This window comes from Mus musculus, chromosome 8 (assembly GCF_000001635.26).
Source record: "Mus musculus strain C57BL/6J chromosome 8, GRCm38.p6 C57BL/6J".
Lineage (NCBI taxonomy): Eukaryota > Metazoa > Chordata > Mammalia > Rodentia > Muridae > Mus > Mus musculus.
Window position 1 is genome coordinate 13679636 of NC_000074.6, and position 25207 is coordinate 13704842.

General features: G+C 48.4%; 1 long non-coding RNA gene across 1 annotated transcript in view; it reads right to left on the reverse strand.

Annotated features, from left to right (window-relative positions):
* Positions 1–3232: 3232 nt before the first annotated feature.
* Gm46032 overlaps positions 3233–25207 on the reverse strand; it is a 102189-nt gene continuing 80214 nt past the window's right edge. Inside the window, exon 2 of the long non-coding RNA XR_001778519.2 lies at positions 3233–6214. This is a non-coding gene — a long non-coding RNA (predicted gene, 46032). The remainder of the gene's footprint in view (positions 6215–25207) is intronic.

A 25207-nucleotide genomic window follows, 5' to 3' on the forward strand; every position in this document is an offset into this window, starting at 1 on the left:
CTTTCCAGGATGGCTAGGGCTTGCAGTCCCAAGGTCATTTTGCTCCAAATGCAATGCAGACTTGTAAAGCTAAAAAACCAACTGAGCCCTTCATAGGACTGGCTCACAGTAGTCTAACTCATACTCAGCTTCATGAAGGCACTATTGTGTTGAATATGAAGTTTGTGTAGGCAAATTTAGTAGACATCCGAACACCCATACAAGCCTTGAGCCTGTAGGCTAAGAGCTATCCCTGTTGGGAAGGCCAGTCAAGGTATCAGAATAGAAGGTGAATGGTAATAACACATCCCAGGACAGAGACCGCTGCTGCCCCTAGAGACACAGGAGGTCAGTGTGGTTCAGTAGATATGTTCCTGAAGAGGCAGATAGATTTTGAAGGGGAATAAATCACCACAGACTCAAGCCACTAGCCTCCTTGCTGCAGCTCTGGTGCCAGGTCAGATCTGCCCAGGCTGTCAGGAGCTGCCCCTTGCTATGGAAGGAATTGTAGTTTGTCTGCAGCCTCCAGGAATAGCTTGTCCCTACCCTGTCACAGCCCTTTTCTGCACTACCTCAGCCTAATTCATGAGTTGACACTGTAGTTAGCAAAAGGTTGTCAGGCAGGGAGAGAGAAGCAGACTTTGCTGAGGCTTAGAAGCGCCCAGAAGCAAGTTGACAGACTTGTGACAGCTACTTGCTGAAGCGTCCAGGAGTCCAAAGCCCTCAGGAAATCCCTCATAAACAAAGATGGACAATGTTCACTTCCCACCCTCCTCTGTGAAGAAGGGCCTGAGGCCAGCAGGTTTATTGTGAAACTGGAGTCACTTCTGTGACCCATCTCTAGCAGGCTGAAAGTTCTAGGTAGAGAGCCCTGTAGCTTATCTGCCCACGTGGCAGACCACCGCGCTGTCTGATTCACACTACCCTCGAGACTCAGGGAGCGAACACCGGGATGGTCTGGGGATGAAAATTCCAAGCTGAGCTTGGCTGGAGGAGCACAGACTGGTCCTCCAGGTTCTGAAGGGAACTGCCATAGGAAAGAGGAATGATGCTCACCAAACAGCCAGTCAGTCTAGCTCAGCCCTAGTAGAGCCATGCAGCCATAAGGCTATCGGCCATCACAAGCAGAAGTCGATGATACCCTCCAGGGGTGCCAGGCAAGCCCAGCTGCCATCCATCCTAGGCTGCAGACAGCCTTGAGCAAGGCTGAGGCACAAGCATCTCTGTCAGCTGGTGACAGCAGGACTTATACCACATGGGACTGGATCTTGGTCTTCCTACCAGAACTTGAGGCTTCTGCCACCTAGGCAGAAGTGACAGTAACTTTGTGTTTGTGTCTCAGGGTTCCGTTCCTGGACCCCACCACAAACTTGGCATCTGGTGTTCATTATCCATGCCACATGACGGAACTGATGGGAAAGAACCCAGATTGGTCACCAAGGAGAGACCAGTAGCTCTCAAAGCTGCCCTCACTATCTATCATGCTTAACGAGACACACAAGTCTGTCGTACACAGAATAGACCCCTTCCCCTTGTGAAGCACAGGTGCCTATGGAGGGTGTCTTAGGTTTCTCCACCAAAGAACTATGTGGATCTTGGTGTTGTGTAACACTTTCCTCCAAGACTGAAACATTCTTATCTTGCAGGGAAGGCCCTTAAGCAAAAAGGTAAAAGACTCAAAATAACTTCAGGAAATCCCTGAAACCCACCAGCTTCACTAGGCCCCTCCCTGACAGAGTAAACAATAAAACCCGTGAGTCCCTCTCAGAGACTCAGAGCCAAGCTGCAAAAAAGACTCTTAAGACCAGACCAGCTCTCCGGAAGAAGCAGAAACCTGCAGAGCTGCCTAGAGGAGGTTTAGACCAGAGTCACTTGGAAAGGACATTCTCCAACCTATTGAGCTGCCTGCAGGCTCTATGTGTGCTCCAGGTTCCCAGATTTCTGAGCTGTCACCGGAGCTGGGGTGAGCTTTGGTGATGCGCTGTCTTTGAGCCATTTCTGCTCCTATAACCCCTCACCAATACCCCTGTAAGTAACGACAGGAAAACGCATAATTCCCCAAGTTGGTCTGTTGTAGGCTCCCTACCTTCAGTAAGTAGGAGAGAGAGAGAGAGAGAGAGAGAGAGAGAGAGAGAGAGAGAGAGAGAGCTTTACATCTCCCCAGAAAAGTTTTGTGATGCAACACTGGCCTCCCCAATCCACACCCTAGACACCAAGCTATGGAAGTGGCACATAGGAAAATAGGAATCTTTAAAGCAGTGGTTCTCAACCTTCCCAGTGCTGCAACCCTTTCATACAGTTCCTCATGTGGTGGCGACCCCCCACCATAAAATTATTTTTATTGCTACTTCATAACTGTAATTTTGCTACTGTTATGAATCTTAATGTAAATATCTGATATGCAGGAGATCTGACATGCGACCTCTGAGAAAGGGTTGTTCAATTCCCAAGGGGATTGAGGCCCACAGACTGAGAACTGCTGCTTTAAAGGAATGAGAGGTGGAATTTTAGAGCCATTTTGTGTTGTTTTATTTTGTTTTACGAGATAGGGTCCCTGGATGTCCTGTAACTCTCTCTATAAACCAACCTGGCCTTGAACTCATAGAGTCCTCCTACCTCTGCCTCCTGAGTGCTGGGATTAAAAGCGTGCACCACCACTGCCTGGCCCCATGACTCCTTTTTTTTTTTTGCAATTTCTTTTTTGTTCTCTGATAGAATACCCTTCTGTTCTCCTCAAAAATATTTCTTGAACCCTTAGCAGCCTGAAGAAAGATACCCAAGCACCTGCCTCAGGCACCACTATGACAGACAAATGTGTGATGGAGAGATGAATGAGACCAAAGCCCGGGGGTGTTGTACTCACTGGGGAAGGGTGGAACTGGAGACTCATCGGCAGTGAGGAACAGGCAGAGGTGAGGAGGTCACAGTGAGGTCCTGGGTCCCAGGGTCATGTCTAGATCCATGGTCCTGCTACAGCTGGGGTCCCTGTCAATGTCTGTAGCCCAAGTTACCACCAAAGGCAAAGTGGATGTCCCTGGTCTGGGCTGCCACCGGAGACCATGTGGACATCTGAGGACTGTGCTGCCGAGGGGGCACATGCTGATCTGAGAGGCCTGCAGACCCGTGGGGACAGGATAGATAATGTAGCAGAAGCCAGAAGTCTTGAACAAGATCAATGACTCATTGCAATGAGCATTTGCAAGATGTGTGAACAAAAGGGTGTGCTGTGTGACACACGATGACACACTACACCTTCCATGACAAGATTTTATTAAATTCTATCTTATTTTCTTTGTGGGGGAGAGGGGGGTTGCAATGGCAGTGGGCAGTTACAAAGGGACGGAGAGATGAATGGAACTGGGGTACATGATGTGATAATCAATAAGAAGCTTAAAGAGAATTCTTGAGACGTGTGAAGACATTAGGAGCTACTTAGATCATTTGTTATTCATACGTAATCAGTCTACTTCCAAAGTATTTGAGTCAACATGAGATAAATGACCAACATACTCAATTGAGAGTAATTTTCAGAGGCTACAAAAAGAAGGCTCAAAGGAAGAAATTGTGATGTCAGCTTGTGGGGAAAGCTAGGGCACTGAGCAGAGAGGTCAAAGGTAAACTTTGCGGGAAGGGCAGAAATGTATTCAAAAGGTTATTCGACAGGCTAGGGGGATACACTCTCGATCTTAAATGGCACTGGAGCGTAGGAACACAGTTATAGGCTCTAAGTCAAGTCTGACTTTCTTGTAGCGTTTCATGAAAAGCTTGAAAGAACATGGGAATGCTGCTTCTAGTGGGCCATGGGGGAGATGCTGCTGAAATTGTCTTAGAGGGTGAACAGCCTCCAGGTTATGGTTGTCGGGAAGCACAGCTAAAAGAGACTGGAATATATCTATACCACAGCCCTTCTTGGTGCCCCGTGCTCTCTGTCACTAGCAGGAAGGGGACTGGGTAGGTTTGTGAAGGTGTCACTCCCCGATCTCCCAATCATAGCCAGGCCAGGGACTCTACCTGAAAGTATAAATGAAGGTGGTGAGGCCCCTCCCCTACTTTGGACACCCAGAGTCCCTGTGCATTCCCCTGTTTTCTCTTGCTGGGGCCTCAAACCTCACATTGAAACACAGGGCGAAAGCGGAGTGCCCTGGATTCCTTGTGGCGTCCCCGATGATTGAATAGCCTTACCTGCTCCAAGAGCAGCTGCAGCTATGCGTGCCTCTGCATGTGAGATTGCGCTTCAGCTGTGCAGAGCATTAAAATGCAGGCATTCTGGGTATAGCAGGCTCTGCCTTCCTGAGACAAGCCTTGACCATTTACACCCGCCCACCTCTTTACCTTGAGCTGGGAGGACTAGCTGGTGTTTAAGGAAACCCCTGTGTGGGATAGTGTGCCACGTCTCTCTGGTGACCATAAAAACATTCTCTCGGGGTGACCATATGGTTTTCATCTTAATGAAATTAGCTTGATATTTTTACCCTAATTAGCCAAATAGCTTTTGAAATTGCTGAAAAGTAGTTAACGAGACTTTATGTCTTACTTACCTCCTTAACAACAGCCTGGAAAGTATGTATTTTTATCCCATTTAAAATCTCCACGAAATTACCCAAAGGGGTTTAAAATGCTTGCTAGAGGTCAGGACAGGAACTTCCTGTGAGAATCCCACATGGGCTTAAAGCAGCACAAGAACTCTAGAGCTGTAGGAAGTCCGCCATGGACAGACAGGTGTTTCCTGTCCCAGGTGCCAAAGATACAATGAATCAACGCAAGGAACGGGTAAAACTATTGCTGAACGCTGTTGAAATGGGGGGGAGGGGAGATGTGATGTTATCAATGGCTGGTAAAGGACCCAGTTGCACAGCAAAAAAACTCTAAATGGGCAAAAATTATACGTGTATGTCCACCACTTCAGCACAATGGTTGCTGTTTCTTCTGGTTCTTTGAAGGTTCTAGACGTGTTTATATACACTTGGCTCTGTTTAGAAACTTGTTTATTTAACAAATCTCTCCTAAGCACTTGGCTGTGTCTAGAACCTGCCAGCCTGTGAGACAACAGACACACCCAGCCAGGCCCAGCCCCAGTGTTCCCTCCTATGTGGTTCCCTGGGTGCTAGTGAGCTGTCCTTCTACAGAAGGACAGAGCCTTGTAAAAAGATGAGAGGCACACAGAGACCTTCTTGCATAGCTACTGTGGCCACCCATGGAAGAATCTAAACCCCCGTTCTTATGGAAAACAGCCTTGGGGACACTAAGGACACTAGCCACACCACGCTCAGGCCTGACACATCCCTTCCCCTCCCTCAAACTGAGCCGCCCTTCTATTTAGCCTGTTGAGGCTGAATTGGCTAAAGAACGCACACCTCACAAACTTCACTCTCTGGAGCCAAGCAGTGAAGAACGTGAACCCCCAGTGGAGGCAGCTGTGAGCCTCTGGGGCAGACACAGCAAGGACACTCATGAATTCTGCTTCCCCCTTCTAGTTAGAGCCCTTGGCCAGGAAAAGTGATGGAAAGTCACCGTCTGTATGCGACTCTCCAATTCCCCTGTCTTCCAGTTTGAGGTGAGCATTCCTCTTCGCCCTAGATGATCCCCAAATCTCTGTCAGACAGAGCTCAGGCTATGTGAAAGGCTCTAGTTCGTGCTGTGAGCCCCTGGTCCGGCACTGGCTATCTTCCCTGAGAGCAAGGAGCGGCCTCTCACCTCCTGATGCTGCTATAGACTGAGTGCTGGAGGGTTTACAGACCTCACAGCAGGCCACAGGGAGAGGTGAGTAAGTTCTCCTGGTTTCGCGTCTCCAGAGCAGTGCTATCCTGTCAGACTAAGGCTCCTCCCGTGGACAGCAAAGGCCCTGGGTAATCCCAGCGTCCCCTACTCTGCGGCTTTGTGCTAGAAGACAGCTGGGACCTCACTCCCTCACACCACAAGGATCTCCATGATCTGTCCCTCCATCTACAAGGAGAATTTTTTTAAAGATGTTAAACACACAAAACAGGGTTAAATGCAAAAACCGGAAATGACCTTTGACCTCTCCTCAGTAGGCATGTGCCAAGCAGACCATGGGAGGCACACAAGCGATACCGATGGCTTGTGGCAACTTCAAGAATGTGCAAGAAATCCATCTAGGCGTAGAGTCTCCAGGGCAGCCACCATGTGTATTCTGCTTACACAACATTCTCCAATGACGACGCCATCGCGCTGCAGGCCCAGATGGTCTCCCAGCTAGTGAAAGAGGAAGCTGCGGCTGATAAAAAAAAATAGAAGAAACCCTTGATGCCTGGAGATGCCCTGCATTTTGACAGGAATCCACATACATGATAGAACTGCATTAGACTACATACACATGTTCCCATGCACCTGATCACATAGGTAGCACCGAAAAGCTTATGCTCACGCATCACCACACATATGCCTACACACACTTAGACACGTGTTCACATAGTCAGCACATATACACTGGTACAGGCTAATACCACATGGTCGTATACTCTGTATATGTGTGTGTGTGTGTGTGTGTGTGTGTGTGTGTGTGTGTGTTGGAAGTTACATGCTCGCATACTCAGTACATACGTGCTTACGTGCATATGTTCAGCACACATATGCTAGCATATGCTCACACACATACTCAGTACTTACACAAATACATGTTCATATACTTTACAGTCACACACACCCATACACACATGCATGTGTGGCAAGGCGAGCTCAGTGGTCGTTGGCCATTACAATACTAGAGGCAATTCCAATACTGTGGGTTTGCAAGATGTTACCACTGGAAGAAAATGGGAGACACTCCACAGAACCTGAGTTCTATAACTGAACGGGAATCTACATTTTTTTTCACAGACTTAGAGCCACAGGTGACACGGAGGGCAGCTGTCGTCTCACTGCTGTCTCCCCTTCTTACAGCAGCTCCAGAAACCAAGGCCTCCCAGTAGCAGCCCAAACCTCCTCTGCACAGGAAGGGTGTGACCCGTGTTTACCCACCTAGCAGGGCACAGCCCTCTGTAGAACCAAGCCCTTGATGTCTCAGGAGGAAAGCTGAGGTCGGGGAAACTCAAGGCCTGTGAACGTCACACTGCCTTGGTGGTTTGACTGCTAGGGACTCACCATGGGTGGGATCCAGAGATGAAAACACAGCTAGGGGAATCCAGGGCCGGGGCTGCACTGGCATAGAACTGCCTGGGCCCCCACTGCTGTCCTGTCTGTGTGTGTCTGTCTCTCTCTGTCTCTCTTTGTGTCTCTGTGTCTGTCTGTGTCTGTTTCTCTGTCTCTCTTTGTGTCTCTGTCTGTGTGTGTTTCTCTGTGTCTGTTTGTCTCTCTATCTCTCTGTTCATCTCTCTGTCTCTTTCTGTGTCTCTGACTGTCTCTGTCTGTGTGTGTCTCTGTGTCTGTCTATCTCTCTGTCTCTGTCTTTCTCTCTGTCTGTCTGTCTGTCTGTCTCTCTGTCTAGCTCTATCTCCATCTCTGTCTCCGTCCCCCTCCCCATTCCCATGTCCCTCCCATCCCCATCCCCATCTCTGTCTCCCAGGACTTTCTGATCACAGGGTGTTGTGAAGCCATAGACTTGAGCACTAAGTCACAGTCTTCTCGGTGAGACCTTGCCCCACAGAAGTGAGTTCACCAGTCTCCTAACCCAGCCGTGGGATGAAAGGAGCCGGTTGTTTCCATTCCAGAATGACTCAAAATACTCAAGGACCACAAGGCAGATGTATAGTGAAGCCACAGCCCAGTGCGCTCAGAAGTTGAACTGAGTAACTCCGACCGTCTAGTGTTTTACAGCCTAGTCTAGTTTCAGTAGGGAAATCTGCTGTATTTAATTTTAAAAGTATATATGTTTTTTTAATTTTATGAGTGTTTTGCCTACATGTGTGTGCACTATTTGCTTGAGGTGCACAAAGAGGCCAGAAGAGGGCACCAGATCCCCTAGAACTGGAGTTACAGACAGTCACAGCTGCCACTTAGGTACTGAGAATCGAACCCAGGTACACTCAGCAAACAACAGCCAAGTGCTCTTAACTGCTGAGCCATCATCTCTCTAGCTCATGGTTTGTTTAATTTTAGAACAGTGATTTCAAGACTTGACTGTGAACCCCCGGCTTGTTGAAGGTTCATGCTCATGAGAGACGATAATTAGGTTGTTGGGAATTCTGTGAGCAGACGGTTAAATGGAGCCATTATTTTAAAATTGATGGGGCTGGAGAGATGGCTTAGCAGATAAGAGCACTGTCTGCTCTTCCAGGAGGTCCTGAGTTCAATCCCTAGCAACCACTCGGTGGCTCACAACCATCTGTAATGTGATCTAGAACTGATGCCCTCTTCTAGCATGCAGGTATACATGCAGATAGGGTACTCATGTACACAAAATAAATAAATCTTTTTTTTTAGTTGAATTATGTTCTCTTGAGATGCCTGAGAATTCCACACCTTGTGTTCTTGAGGCTACGGATGTCAACTGTGGAAAAATGCCTACAGCCACATGTCATTCCAGTGTGCCCTGCTCCACCCTAGTCTCTTGAACCTGTCCTCATCCACTTTGATTCTAATACAGGAGGTGTGGGAGAGCCCTCTAGTGGGGCACAGCGATGCCCCCAAGATACAGCCTCTGCCCCTTAGGGCCTCTTAGGAGGTGGTTGTCTTAGAATGCAGCCTGTTTAGAGGAGGAGGCAGGCCTGCTGTGCCCTGTCCTAAGACAAAATGCATTCAAGTGGGACATGTGGGCGCCCGAGGACTCCTATGGGCACCTGCGGGCTGCTAGGGGCTCCTGCAGGCACCCGCAGACTCCTGTGGAAGGCCAGGATAAGAGGCTTGGGTGCTGTTTTGCTGGTTAGAAACCTTCCTCCCTGGCCGGGAGAAGAGGGCAGAACAAGTCTTATTTTGGCGCCTGATCTTCTGGGGCAGCTTCCTGCTTAAGCCCCAAGCTTCTTTTGTTTGTCCTTTTCAAATACTCCAGAGAATTTTCTGAAAGGAGAGTGTGCTGAGAGAGGAGGGGCGAGGAGGTCCTTCTTAGAAGGTTGCCCCAGCCACCTCCTCATGGGAAGCATGCCTGCTGGCTAGAGTCCTCTAGGTTCTTGCAAAATGTGTCTGGCTCTCCCCTGGGGAGCTGCGTCCATTTCCTGCCTTGCTTTGATGAATGAGCAGTGAGTGTCCCTCCAGACCGAGGCTCCTTGAGTCTTAACACTTGCTGTCCCTTGTCTCTTGAGAAAATTTTACACGGCTCCAGGTGTTGTAGGTATATGAGACCGATACACAAGCAAACATAAGGACATTGAATCAATTATAAAGAATTTTATCTTAAAATAGCTTTTTCATATACATGTTACCATTTATTAAAGATAAAGGACAAATTTGCATGCTAGTGAGATGCATGGGCTTCTATATTTTTACATGAAGAATTAAGCCTTGACTGAATGAGGATGCAGGACACTTTTAGTGCCTTTCAGAGTTAATAAATATTTTGATCTTAGAATCAGGAGTGCTGAGGGAGTTACTTTGCATAAATGTATAGTACAAAATAGCAAAAATACATTTAGAACCATTTAAGAAATTGTTAAAAAGTTTGTTCTAACCCCAAACCAACATTCATTGCATAATTTTTTGATGGATTTCTGGTCATCAACTTGAATGGATTTTGTTTGTTTGGTTGATTGGTTTTTCGAGACAGGGTTTCTCTGTATAGTGCTGGCTGTCCTGGAACTCACTCTGTAGACCAGGCTGGCCTTGAACTCAGAAATCCACCTGCCTCTGCCTCCTGAGTGCTGGGATTAAAGGCAAAGGTGTGCGCCACCATGCCCGGCTTTTGAATGGAAATTTTTAAAGATTTGCTTTTGTTTTTAACTCTATGGGTGTGGGCCTGCGAGGGATGTGTGTGCATATTCAATGCTAGTGCCCACAGGATATGAGTCGCTCTGTGGGTGTTGTAGGAACTGAATTAGGGTCTTCTGCAGGAGCACCACACACTCTCAACACTGATCTAGTTCTCTAGCCCCACAAACCTTTGGTTGTTTGTGACAGGGTTTCACTACATAACCCTGGTTGCCTTGAAACTCAATATGTATACCAGGCTGGCCTCAAAGTCATAGAAATCGCCCTGCCTCTGCCTTCATAGGACTAGATTTAAAGGCATGAGCTACCACAGAAGGCTTAAACAGCATTTTTCTTATTTTGTGTGTGTGAGTGTGTGTGTGTGCGCACACCATATATGTGCAGTGCTCAAGAAAGCCAGAAGAGGTGAATGTCTGGTCTCCTAAAATTGAAGTTACAGTTGTTAGCCACCCTATGGGTGCTAAGAATCAAGCCTGGGTCCTCTGGAAGAGCAGCAAGTGCCCCTAACCACTGAGCCATCTCTCCCACCTAAGCAAACAGCAATTTTTAAAAGCAAACATCCCAATAGAACACAATCCCAAACTGTACTAATCTGAGATGTGTTGAAGCATGGCAGAGGGGAAATACCGAGCCTGTTCTCCATAACCAGACCATTATTTTCCTAGAAGAGCAAGAAGCTTTGTACGCATAGAGAGAATACAGCAACGGTCTAGATTCTGATCCGCTGTGAGCATTATGCACGGGTGTTGTGTGGTGTAGTGAGAAGCTTGGTGCACAGTGCTGTGCATTTAGAACCAAGGCTGCAGTTATGTCAAGAGCGGCAGTAACCATGCAAGTGGTGCACACCTTTAATCCCAGCACTTGGGAGGCAGAGGCAGGAGGATTTCTGAGTTCGAGAACAGCCTGGTCTACAAAGTGAGTTTCAGGACAGCCAGGGATACACAGAGAAACCCTGTCTCAAAAACCTAAAAAAAAAAAAAAAAAAAAAAAAAAAAAAGAAAAGAAAGAAAGAGAAAACCTAAAAAAAAAAAAGAAAGGAAAACACTTCACATCTGTTGCATATATAACTCTGAATTAATGTTGTTGTTGTTATTGTTGTTGCTATATGTTTAGAAACCTTTTACCACAGTCCACATTCAGCACATTGAGCTACATGTTCAAGTGTAGACAGTGGCAAGCGACTTCAAGGATCAGCTGGGACTCTATAACATTTGCTAGGTCCAGACTCACATCAGAGGGGATGTAGGATGTAAGTGTTCCACGGGCATTGTAAGTCCTCTGCAAAGACCCTGAACTGTCCCCCGCGCACATAGATGGATGCTGTCTGAGCAGCTGATGCTCTTCCAGCATCTTTCCCCTCCCCATCTTCTTACTAGTCCAGTCTACGTGGCTCTTTGGCATTCCGTGAGCAGAGGAGATTCTCCACAACCCAAGGACTTTGTCATTCATGGCTGTCCATGACAGTGATGTCATTCATGGCTGTCCATGGCAGTGATGTCATTCATGGCTGTCCATGACAGTGATGTCATTCATGGCTGTCCATGACAGTGATGTCCCCAGGTAGCTGCACATCAATCGCCCTTTTTCTGTTGAAACTCGGTTACCACCATCCCTGTCAAAGAGTTTTGATTGGCTACTGATACCAAACTGTCCCTGTTACTCCCTCACCCTCCTATGTGTTTCACTGCCTGGCCTGTTTTGTATCAATTTGGTTACTTTGTGTGTCTCTCTCTCCAAGCTTAGTAAATATAATCATTTCCAAGTCATATGATACTTTGTCATAGAAAACACTTATCTCATTCAGACTATTGATTGATTCCCCGGTGTTTCGATTTGATTTTTTTTTCTTAAATAAGAGAGTCTGCATCCAGCTGACCATCAAATGGTGGCAGGGCTGAGAACTAACACCAAATGATTGCCACACAGGCTAGTCAGGCATCTTATGCTCTGCCCACCTCTGGGTGTGGGTATAGCCATTCTTCAGTGTCAGAAGGAACATCCTGCATCCACTGGTACACATTGTTTGCTCTCAACGTCAGACAGCAACCCTTTCATTTGCTTGTTCTTTAACTTCAAATGCCGTGGTGTTTCAACCATGGAGGACCCACTTCTGAAGACAGAATGGGATGAAATCTGGGATTGTTAGTCCTGGCCTGCCTGGTGACCAGAGCCGAGTGCGAGCTGCAGCATCCGCTGCGCCTTCAGTCCACGCTCCTGGCTCCCTGCTGCCCCGAGGGCTGGGCGGCTCGAGGCTCTGGAGAGGCAGCTCTATGACACCCTGGCAGGCTGTCCACATGTGTCTGTAGCTTGTTCTTTCTGCAGAGCTCACCGTGCCACTGTTCCTTACGCCATAAGTTGGGAGGCTGAAGGAGGAGAATTGCTCCACACCCGAGGCCATTTAGACTGCGTGTTGAATTTCAAGCATGCCTGGACGACAGAACTGGGCCCTGTTTTAAGAACAAGAGTGAGGGCTGGCGAAGTGGCTCAGTGGGTAAGAGCACTGACTGCCCTCCTATGGGTCCCGAGTTCAAATTCCTGCAACTACACGGTGGCTCACCACCACCCATAATGAGATCTGAAGCCCTCTTCTGATGCGTCTGAAGACAGAAACAACGTACATATGTATAATAATAAATAAATCTTTGGGCCGGAATGAGCCGAGGTCCTAAATTCAATTCCCAACAACCAGATGAAGGCTCACAACTATCTGTACAGCTAGTGTGTTCTTGTATAGATTAAATAAATAAATAAATAAATCTAAAAACAAAAAACAAAACAAGAGTGAGACAATGACACACAGAAAAAGTATATCGCTGGTCACATATATACAAACATACATACATACATACATACATACATACACCGATGTTACCTCACAGGCATCCCTGCTGGAAGAAAGCATGTCAGAGGTTTCATGTGGCCAGTCTTGCACTATTTCTACCCAGTGCAAAGCATCTTTAACAATGCCTGGCTGAAGGGGATCATCCATCACTGCATCCCGCTCTCCCCGCTTCCCCTCCCAAAAGCCAAACGCTTGGTCCCAGTGCTGCTGGCCAGAGCCTGCTGTTCTTTTTAATTACACACTGCCGCACTCCAGTGAGTTGGAGCTGATTGCTGCCGACAGGCCATCTGGCCTCCTGTCCCTGTGGAGGATCACACCTTGGTAGCTGTGTCCACCCCCGGAGTGCCATTCTAGTATTTTAACAGCAGAACGCCTGTGTTGCCTGCTGGAAAGGAGGACACAGCCCTTTGGCCCATACCGAGCAGGTGTCTTCCAGGCCCTCAGCCACTGATTAGGACTCTTGTCTCATCCTGGCAGAGTAGTCGTGTCTGGAAGAGGCCGCAATGAAGGTGGTGCAGGTTGAGGAGTGTTCAGAGTACAGGGGAGATGCAGGCTTGGGCAGAGGCTGGGCACAGGGCACTGCAGTACTATCAGCCCTCTCAGATGGATGAGGCCTGAGGAGCAGCTCCTTAGCCCTCACCTATCTCCCCCACTGTGCAACTACCACCCAATAACACAGATGACTGGGCTGCCAAAGGACTACTTGGCAGTGATGCTGTCATGCATGAGGGGGCTCAGTTGTCAGGTTCCAAGAGATGCTTGTGGATGGACTGATCAGAAGCCAGACATTGAAGGGCTTAGTGAGATGGAGACTGTCAGTTATAAAACAGGAGCAGTTCTGGGTCTGCAAGGTCACCTGGAACCACACCTGGAGTCTGAGAGGCCACCTGGAACTACACCCGGAGCCTGCAAAGTCACCTGGAGCCACACCTGCAGCCTGCAAGGTCACCTGGAGCCACACCTGAAGCCTGAAGTCCTCGACCCTGTAGATGATGGACTGTAACCCATAAGCCCCTGAAGAAAGAAATCAAAGAAGACTTCAGAAGATGGAAAGATCTCATAATAGAAATGGCCATCTTACCAAAAGCAATCTATAGACTCAATGCAATCTGCAATCCCCATCAAAATTCCAACATAATTAATTCTTCGCAGATGTGGAAAGAGCAATTCTCAACTTCATATGGAAAAGCAAAAAGAAAAAAAAACCCTCAGGATAGCTAAAGCAATTCTCCACAATAAAAGAACTGCTAGAGGAATCACCATCCCTGACCTCAAGCTGTACTACAGAGCAATCGTGATACAAACCTCATGGTATTGGTACAGAGTCAGACAGGTCATCAGTGGAATAGAACTGAAGACCCAGAAATGAACCTACACATCTATGCTTACTTGATCTTTGACTACGAAGTCATAAATTGAAATTAACCCTTTCCTGTCTTACTCGGTTTGGGTCAGTGTTTTATCACAGCAACAAAAACCAAGCTAGACAGCCAGACTCTCACATGCTCCCCTGCTCCCCTGCACCATCCTCATCACGGTCTCTACCAGACACCTCTGTGACTGTCTGATCCAGTCTTACCTAGCTGAGAAACAAATAAACCGCTGGTTGACACTTTCCCATGAGTCCTTGCTTATGTCAGCTTGCTTACGACAGGGTTCCGCCACAGCCAGGTCACCTGCAGGTGCTTCTCCTGCTTCAAGACTAAATGTGTCTACATCAACAAAGGAGACTAAATGTGTCTACATCAACAAAGGAGACACTCAAAAGCCTCACAGCAAGTGGATGAAGCCAGACATGAAAACCCCACACTCCTAACTCTATTTATACGGTGCCTCACAACGGCGGTGCTATTGAAATAGACCCACGGCTGTGCCAGGCTGCGTGAGCAGGGAGACACGAAAGGCAAGAGAAAGCAGGGCTTACTGTGGGTAACAGAAGTGTTCCGTATTTTGAGTATTCTGCTAATTACACAAGGACGACGAACGGTGTCGTCTCGCTTCGGCAGGGAGCTGAGCTCACTCAGCACACACCACAGCAAGGCTGAACTTCGCCATCATTTCTTGCACCATATTTTCTGGTTTTGCTTGCTTTTCTCCCAAGGATTTCACAGCGTGTCTGCGCGCCCTTGTTGGCTGTGCCTCGTGTGGAGGCGATGTCTGGTCCTCAGGGGCATGTAGCTGCCTTTCTCTCCTTCTCTGGGCTTCTCCCTCTCTGCACTCTTATTTGCCTCTGGTTCTTCTTTCATTTTAACTTTTCAACTTATTCTTGAGGTTATACTACAATTCCATAATTTTCCTCTTCCTTTTCCTCCAACCAAACCCTCCCATGTATCCCTCCATGTTCTCTTTTAAATTAATGATCACTTTTAAATTGTTACATACATATGTATACAATATATGTATGTGATATATGTGTGTGTGTGTGTGTGTGTGTGTGTGTGTGTGTGTGTGTGTGTGTGTATCCCCCCAGGGAAGACTATTTCCCCTGATTTCAACATTCCTCAGAGGCCTGTAGTTCGTCGTGTGGGGCTGAAACCTCCTGGGCTTTCTCTAGCAATGTTAGCATGCGTGTTGTTGACTTTGTTCAATTTATGTCTAAGCCATTATGTGGGCGAGACTTCTCGGGTTTAGTTTCTGGCGTTACTAGGAGACACCATCTCAGAGCGAACTCCGCAGTCCTCTGGCTCACACAGCCTTTCTGCTCCCTCCTTTGTAAACGATCCCTGAACTTAGGTGCAGCAGTTGTATTGTGCTGGTATCTGTCGGGGCTGGGCTCCACTACGCTGCATTTTTATTGGCTGTGGTTTTCTGTACCACTCTCTGCATGTTGGAAAAAGAAAGTTCCCTAGATGAGGGGCGAGGACTGTGTGTATCTGTGGGGTGAGGACAGCCGTTAAGAGTTTAGTTAGGGATGGGACTGGCTTAGTAAAGTAGTGGTTCTCCTCCAGGACCCATGATGTCAACAGCTGAGGTGATGGCGAGGCTTCCAGGACCAGACATGACCTCCCTCTTGCTGAGTGGGCCTTACATCTCATTAGAAAGTGTTGAATACACCCAATGTGCGTGCCACTCCTGGGCCGTTAGCATTCCTGTGGCATCATGGTTGTTGTGGTTCATAGGTATCATAGCTGGGTAGGATTGTCATCATAGCTGGTAGCATTGTCATCATAGCTGGGTAGCATTGTCATCATAGCTGGTAGCATTGTCTGTTGCTCCTCTAGAAGCTCACGTGGAGACGTCTTCTTCCATCTATTCTATACTTACATAGACCTCACGCCGGTTCCTTTCTCACTGTGACTCATCCCAGAGTGAGGAAAGCCTCGCTCAGATTAGCTGTTTATGGAGCTTCTGGGAGACATGGCGTGGCACACCTGGCTTGCAGGAGTCCCTGTGAGGAGGGCTGAGTGGTTATGGTGACAAAGTCCTGAACAAACAGGTCTGGGCTGTTCGGAGTGGTGTGTGTTCTCCTCCATTCTTGACAATGCATCTTCTCTCAGGTGTGTCTCTTCTGGTGAGACCTTTGCTCCCCTTCTCTACTTTCTTTCTTTCTTTTCCTTCCTCTTTGCTCCATTTTCTTTCTGTGGTTCCAGGGATGAAACCAGGTCTCATACATGCTAGGCAAGTGCTCTGTCACTGTTCCATGACCCAGGCCAGCTGGGCTTCTTCATCATGGCAGAGAGATCCCAGGAGACTCCCGGTGCTGGCCCACCGCAGCCTTTCCCTAAGTAGGTGATGCTCTCTGGGGTCCTGGGGTCCTCTTGGCCCCTCTGGCTTGTGCTATCATCCCCCCGCCACCTCCCCCCCCCCCCCGTGGCTTTCCCACTTACTGTAAATAGGAGCAACTGCCACCTGGTGCCAATGGAACTTCTCTTTTCCCACAAGCAAGGGCAAGGAGGTTAAATGTCAGCTCTCCTCAACCAGTTCACCAGGCTCAGGCCCTCCCAGATCATAGGGTCCAAGGCCAAATCCTTGGTGTCTGCAGGTGTCCTCTCTTCCCTGGGGGTTCATGGGGCTCACAGTTTGTCCTGCTTCCTCTGCGGGCTTCGGTCTGATGAGTCACATCTCTGTCCCTGGGAAAGTTGTTTTACAGACTCACCCGTGTTTGCTCTCCCCGCCTTTGGCCCTCAGTCTTCCCTGTGCTTCTCCAGCTGTTTCTTGAGGTGGGACCTGTGATTAGTTTGACTCTGGATGCCATTTTTTTTTCCCTTGTGAGAGCTTAAGTTTAGCAATCCCCTTTCAACTGTGCTTCCCCCTTGCTGCCTGTTCTCACAATAGGGTCTCAGGCCCAGGACAAGTGGCTGAGTTGCCTATTTAATGTACCAAAGTAGATCTGGCCTCCAGGTTCTCCCAGTATCTCTCAGTTCCTACCTTACACGGGTACGGCTGGCAAAGCCCACCCTCTACTCAGAACTTTCCACCCCAGGGGCTGGGCTTCCCCTCCCCCAAAGTTCCTACCTAGCCAATGCAGACATTTTAGTCCCTCTCTCCTCTCTCTCCCTGCATGCGCAAGTTCCGTCTCTGTCCTCCGACTCATGGCGACTTCCCTGACCTCACTCTTTGGGATCAGTGAACTTACCCTACAGCGGCTTCCCATTAAGCCTGCCTTTATATACATTACTTCAGCTTCAGTTGGTTCAGTTCACAGGGTTGGGGGTTGGGGGGGGTGTTGGGGAAGGGCAGGGACTAACTCGCCGCTCACTTAAGACCCCCGTCCTTACATGGTAGATATGTAAATAAAAAAACAATCTTTATGAGGACAATCTTGACTTTTAATGTTGTGTTTCAGCTCTGCTGATTTCTTCGCGGTAGGTAGGTCCTTGTTTTGTGCTGACGTTTCTCATCACTGCTCTGGGTAGCTGGCTACCCAGGTGAGTCAGGAGTCAGTTTGAGGAGACCTTCCTCGGTCTCCTAAGTGTGGAAGTAAATGTCTCTGCTTGCAGACGTGATTTGTTGAGGGTGATGGCCATGTGTTCGGCTCTAGGCAAGAAATCCCCCTCCCTTATACTCAACGAGCATGGATTCAAATTGGAATGCGGCTTCTCCTCTGGGTCCAGGTCCATGCTGGAAGCTCTGGCCCTGCCTGCTAGGGAGAAATGGCTCCTTCTGTCTGCTTCCTGGCCCCTTCCTGGCGAGGGAATAAGAAGCTTTGGCCATCAGAATCGAGCTTCCTGGCCACTGGACTTGTGTGCTCACTCTTGTCTGGGCCTACCTCAGTTTGTCCCTCTGAGTTCCTTTGGCAGAGCAACCCTGCCTCAGTGACTGGCCTCTGCAGCCCTGGCTCTGACTGCCAGCCGAGCCGCAGCTTTCTCCTTCCTTTCCACTTTGGAGGCCACGCTGGCCTCACACAGGCCAGGTCACATTGCCTGCCCCAGCTATGTTTTCTCTTTGAGGCTATTCTCCATGCCAAGGAGCAGGACACATGGACGCTCAGAAGACTGTCCTCTCCCTTGGAACTGGTGCTGGACACCCGAGGGCATTCTTCAACCTCAGGAGGCCTGGAATGGTATCCCCAATGCCCTTAACGAACAGGGACAAAACTGGACGACTTGAGTTCTCCAAACGTGGGAGTGATGACCATGTTTGGTCACAACCTTTGATGGGGCTCTGCCAAGAACGCCAGCAGTTCCTCTTTGGCTGCAGCCACTTGTATTTTTCTGTATGCCATCAGGTTTGGCTCTCGCCCATCTACCCGGGATTCCCAGCTTGTACAGGAAGGCTTGGGCATTTTGAGCCACCTTGTCTTTGAGTGAATTTGCTTTCTGGAGAAAAGTTTGATAATCAGCTGTGCCACACAGGCATGTTCTGCAATAGATGGAGTATCAGAAGATGTAATAGATACATAATTCTCCGGTCCTGCCCTGCAGACTCTAGCCTTCTTTCTGCAGGTGATGGCACTGCTGGCTTCCACTCCCTGTGCTTCACACGCCCATGTGGCCGCTTCATCCCAAGCAGAACGCTTCGTGTATAAGTAAAACCCTGACAGGCTTTGCTAATAACAAATGCTGCCCCCGGCACACTGAGTGGAGAGCAGCGTCTTTTAGCTCTGAGATGTTTTTTCCAATAAAGCTAAGTGCAATGCCAACATATTAAATATGATCAAGGAAAGCTGCCCTGATAAAAAACAGTGGGGACTTTCACTCTGTGGAGGCTCGCCAGACTCAGAGACATCAAGGAAATAGAAAGTACTCAGGGTTGTGGGGCTCTGGACTTTGACTCCTTAGCTTCTTGCTAAGTCACAGCCTGTCCCATAATTGAGCTGTATGCCTGTCCCATAATTGAGCTGTATGCCAGCAACAGGTAGGAAAAGGACAGAACCCAAGAGAGCAAAGGCCAGCCAGGAGTGGGGAAGGGGAGTCTTTAGGTTAGCAACTACTAGGAAGTATTTGGCCATCTTTATCTTTTCCTTCACTTGAGACATAATCTCACTATGTAGCTCAGGCTGGCCTCGAACTCTGACATTTGCCTGCCTTTGCCTCCTAAGTGCTAGAACTGAAAGTACGGACTACCATGCCTGGTATATTTGCCAGTCTTATCCAATGTGGTCCCCATGGAGACGAGAGGCCAGAAACACGGCTAGAAAGGGCCCAGTGAGTTTCCCTTGTCAGGGTGGCACTGTAGCTCCCAATAGCCTTCAAAGAAGAAGGAAGATCTGTGGACCCACAACTCCCCTCCCAGATCCAGGGGTCAGTGCGGCACAGGTGTCCCTGCACCTCCCACCTCAAAGGAAAGCAACAGCTTGGTTTAGGCTGAAGACCTGTCAAACCCCTCCACCCACCCCCACTCCCTTAACTGTCATGTCCTGACACCAAAATAAACTAAAAGCTCACCTTTGACCTGCCCCCATGCATTCATCTCACACACACAGAGCCTGAGTAGAGAGAACACCACTGGATCAAGGGTCAGAACTGGGGCTGGAGAGATGGGTCAGCGGTTAAGAGCACTGACTGCTCTTTCAAAGGTCCTGAGTTCAAATCCAAGCAACCACGTGGTGGCTCACAACCATCCCTGGTGAGATCTAATGCCCTCTTCTGGGGTACCTGAAGACAGCTACAGTGTACTTACACATAATAAATAAATCTTTAGGGAAAAAAGCCCCCCATTCACAAAGAGGCAAACAGTAGGGAAGGATGAAAAATCCCATGAGAGACAACAGCCCTGTCTTTACATTCAGGGCGACTGTGTAGACCCACCAACTGTGGCTGCAAGCCAAACATAACTAGGTTCTTATCTGAGGTTACAGTGACTTCCACCTCTATCCAAGCCGTATCACTATCAAGCAGTCCAGAGACTCACTCTAGGAAGTTCTGGGCCCTTTGGAATTCTTCAGCCAGGAAGTCAACTTAAATATCTTGCAAACCACCCCCAGTTTCTCTGGAGTATTTGGAAACTCATCACTAGAAATCTGAATTTTTCCATTAGGGAGTGTGGTACTGTTTTAGGGGAGGGGAGGCAGAAAGTCAACAGGTCACCCATGTTTGACCCCAGATGGAAACAGTGGGCGGTGCTGCCTTCCATGAATAGGGTCTGTCTCCATCCACCCAAGGCTGTTCAAGACCGAATTGAATGAAAGATTCTGTGATCTGTGATAAACGCAAGGGGTTGGGGCTTCTTACATACCTGAAGCCAGTATTAGGAAAGCCACTAGGAGCCTTTTCAGCCTTCTGAGTCAGCTTCTTACCCCCAGGTCCCTATTGTCTCTGAAGGCCGTTGTTCCCAACCGCTGTGCAGAGTTGGGGACAGTGCCCACGACCCCAGGTTTATGAGTACCTCAGAGCCAAGCACATGTGAATCTGCCTTACTATATCCAAATGCCAATCATAGTTCCAGAGACAGGTCTAGTTTACTACAGAGCATGGATTCAGTTGCCTGCAGCCCGGGGGACGGGGGTCTGAGAATTGGGCAGATACACTGAACAGGACAGAAAGGGAACAGAGAAGACAAACTTGCCACAAAGAAGGAGAGGCAGACGTCCCAGTTGGAGAAACCTGGCTCCCACTCAACCCAGAGGCCAGATAACTGGCCCTCCACCCCTGGGACATATTCCGTATGGGAAATGAGGCGAGGTTCTATTTGTACTTCTAAGCAACATTCCTTGTTCTATGCTCTTCACGAGAGTAACTACATCCACTAATAAAAGTTCTCACTGTGTACGGGGAGGGGAAGGTGAATTGAAAACCACACCCAGCATCTCCTCCTAGGACACAAAAGCTCCTCTTCAAAGGCCAATACCCATAAGACCCCCAAACAAACCCTGGTGTGTGTGTGTGTGTGTGTGTGTGTGTGTGTGTGTGTGTGCTCGTGTGTGTGCTCATGTGTGTGCGTGCGCCCTCGCACACACACGTGCACACCACCTCTACTCTCACTTAAGAATTTACTTCAAAAGACTTCATTCACTGCACAAGGAACAGTAAAGGAGATAGATGGCTTAGCTTGAGGAAGGAGACAAGGGAGACTCCACGCCACAACTGCTGCCTGACTCTGTTGGGGCCACCTATGTGGAAGGGCACCTGTGTTTTTCTGGGTCAGCAATAGATAGAGTTATAAACGCAGCCCATCTATATTGTTTCCAAGCCTAAGCTGCCCCTAAATTGAATGTGCTTCTTTTGATAGGCACACCAATATCTTCACCATGATATGGCAATTTATTTATCAAGAATCTGAATCAAGAAGATAGACGCATGTGGTAACAAGGCCCTGCATCCCTCGATTCTGCAATTTGGGGGGTGGGGGTGCTCTTTCTTTTAATTGTGCTTCTAGCTTTGGGCTTATTCAGTTCTCCCAACACCCCTAAGATGTGTCTGTCTTTCCATAAAGGAGACAATGGCCCAAAGGTGAGAGATCTCCCCAAGAGCATCAGGTTAGAGTAGAGGGTAAGATGTAGAATTAGACATCTTTGTTGCACATTCAGACAAGATACATTGTTGCCTGACAGTCAAAACTGAGCTGGTCCCCAGAAATCTTCTTGGCTCAGACATACAAAGTAGAATTTATATGCATCCTGAGCCCCAATATGATTCCTAACAGTCCCCGGTACTGTTGCTATAAACACTCGGTCTGCTGGCCTCCACTGCAGGCACACTGATTCCCTATAAGGACACCCACTTGTAGTCTGATGCTAGGAGCTCATTGAGTGTGCTGAGGATCTGACAGTGGTGGGTAGCAGTCACAACATCGTTTCCTATGTGTTGTCACATCTTCTGCTTGGCACATCCTCATAGCCCTTCACTCTGAGGAGCACATAATGTAGACCACCTTTCCCTCCCCCCTCAAGCCTTCCCCAGGCCCCACCTGGAGCCATTCTGAGCAGAGGGTCTTGCTACATGAGTGAGTGAGCTGCTTTGGAATTCCATCCAGTAGACTGGGAGACTGCCACCTCCCTCTCCCAGACAGCTCGTTAGTACCTGCATAGACTGGTAGACTGGAGAGACTACACCAAGCATCCTACATAATGCAGGGCACTCTATACCATCACTTGGCCCAAAGATGTTGACAGTGTTGAAGTTCAGAAACCTAGTATCTCGGCTGAAAAGATGGTTTAGCCGTTAAGAGCATTTCTGGCCAGGCATGAGGAAGCACACCTTTAATCCCAGCCCTGGGGAGGCAGAAGTAGGTGGAACTCTGAGTTTAAGGCCAGCAGGATTTACGTATCAAGTTCCAGGCTAGCCTGAGCTATACAGTGAGATCTTGTCTCAAAAATAAAAACAAGCATCTGTAACCCCTGTTCCAGGGGATCCTGTGTCTTCTTCTGGCCTCCACGGGCACTGCGGCCAGGCATACGTGCACACAAATATTCATACGCATAAAAAAGAAAATAAAAAGAAACTCGGCATTAGAGATTTATCTGGTTGCCTTGGTTGGAGCTGTGCCAATTAGTCAATAAGTAAACTCATACGAAATGATTGGTGAAGGGCCAGAGAGGAGAACGTTGTTCCACTCTTTACTGGAACCCATTTTGGGTCTCGCCTCTCATTTAAAGGGACTCAAAGGGGGCAGCTCCAGGAGAAGGAAGAGGAGAGACATGGAGTAAGGCTTGGCTTGGCGCAGCCCTGGGCATTTTAAGACGAGGCTCTCTGAGAAACCAGATGCTGGACTACATCAGAAGAGTTCTCATGAGCCTCAGAGACACGGCTTCCTCCTGGCTTCTGGGAAAGGTGTGACAGAGTCACTGTGTAGTGACTGTTCCCTCTAGGACATAGAGAGATTACAGTGACAGCTCCCATCAGAGACAGAGCCATCTAGTGACAATGCCCTCCTGAGACACAAAGCCATCCCGTGACTACTGCCACATGAGAGAACACTGCCCCTGGGTCCCTGTGGAAATCCTCCCGTCACTGGGATGTCTCTGACCCAGAACCACAGCAGAAACTTCCCATCTTGGATACCACCCTCCTAGAGGCTGAATGACCCTCTGGTTCATCAGAAATACTCAGTTTTCCTGAGTTTCAATTTCCTTCTCTGTTGGAACAGAAGGTTTATTCCATCTTTGGCTGTGTTTTCCCCTTACTCTGGAAGGGAAGGATACAATGCCAGAAATACTTAGGAACTACTTCCTTGTGTTTACAGTGGAAAAAAGGTTTATTTATTTTACAATTACATCCACACTCAAATGGCAGCCAGGGACCATGGTGTTAGGAGGCTGGGGCCTTGCGTCCTCCCTGGGCTGCTGAAGAGCTTTCTAAAAGGATTCTGTGACTTAACCCTTGTCTCAGAAACACACACATCCTGTTTAGCCTGCGGCCCCCTGCGGAGCCTCCCCTGCCAGGCCAGGCCATTGAGACAGAATCAAGCCCGCCTGGGTGTCAATATGGACTCTCTACCCAGCACCTTCCTGCCTTGGGCTTTCAGAGTAAAGGCTGTAGCTGTATCCTTGCTTCTCCAGAAACTGGGTGCTCTGCTAAGATACCATGTCCATCCAGGAGACACTCTCCCCTGCAAATGAGGGGAGGGCGGGGGTTTTAAAATACCAGAAATGCTGTTGTTGTTCAGTTCTGAAAAGATTTCCATATTCTATAGCCAGATAATAAAAGAAATTGTGGCCAAGGAGACTTTGCAAGCAGCATGGATGCAGAGTGCAGCATGGAGCCATGGCCTCCCCAAACCATGACCTGTGAGCCCTTGGCAAAAGATCCCCAGTAGTGAGGCATGCACTGCTTTTCAGCTAAAGCAAATAAATGTGGTTCAGATCCATGTGGCTTGGTCTGGATGATGCAGGATGTCCCTCTCAGACACCTTCCTCGACCTTTAGTGTTCTAGACACAGTCCAGTGCCTTCTCTGCCTGTGCTCTTCTCTGTTGCTGTTCTGGTTCTGGGATTGCCAGTGCCAGGAGAGCTGACGTGACACACAGAGGCATCTCTGGCCATGACCAGAAACTGGGAACCAGGATGGCAGACCAGATGTTGAAGGAAGTCTGCTCTGGGAGAACGTGTCCTGTGGAAGGGTATAACGACACTTGTATGTCCAAGTCATTCTTAAAAATTAGTCATACAAATGCAGTAAAACAGACCTTAAGACAACTGCCAGGCATAGTGATGCACATCTTTAATCCCAGCACTTGGAAGGCAGAGGCAGGTGGAACTCTTACGAGGTCCAGGCCAGCCATGCCCAGTGAGACTAGATCTCAAACAACAAGGACCACAACCACTTCCTTCCCACCTGTAGCAAGTGAAGGCTTCCACGATGACCTCTAGGCTGGTTTGGGGTGTAGCTGAGGCTGGGTGGTTTTATGCCTGCTCTGTATATGTCCGCCCTTCCCAGAAGGCCCGGTGTGGGTTTCCTGTCACATTGCACTCTAGGTTCCCCTGGCAGCAAAAAAATCATCCAAATCTCATGTGTGTGCCATCTGCCGCTCCTGTAGGTCAGATACCTTAAGAATGAGCTCCGAGGTGGCTAGAGCATGTCCAGCACTTTTTTTTTTTGAGGGATTGTGTGTTAAGGTCCAAGAGCTTCGGGGAGCAGGACCCTCGTGTTCAAGGGGCCCAGGCTTTCCAGAGACCCAGCAAATATTTATTTTACAATTACATGCACATTTAAATAGCAGCCAGGGACCATGGTGGTAGGAGATCACAGATTCTAAGAGATCCTCCTGCCAAAGAAGGCCGCAGAAGTTTCCCTGTCTTTTCCTAGCCTGAACTTTTCACAACAAGGACCTGTGGGTGTGTGGCTAGCTGTCCACAGCATCTCAGGAGGCTGGCATGCCTTGGCTTCATTCACATCTTATCCTGAGTCTGACTCAAGCACAGCTGATGTGTTGACAGCCCCTAAATCATGTGCTCTGTGCCCGTCCTAGCCTTCATTTAACCACAGTTGAGCAGGGAGTGGTAGCTACCAATTCTGTACTCCAAGTTCTGAATACCAAACGTTACAAAGGCCGGAATTCTGAAATAAAAACAATATTGTTATTCTTTTTGACAGTCTTTTGGGTTGCTAGAGAAAGTTTATCCAAGACAGATTTAAAAAAAATAATAACTTGTATCATGAAAACGAACCTTAAAAATGAATAGCTTAAAAATGACCAAGACACAAAGACCAAAGTGTGGATACTTCGCCTCTTCTTAGAATTGGAAACAATC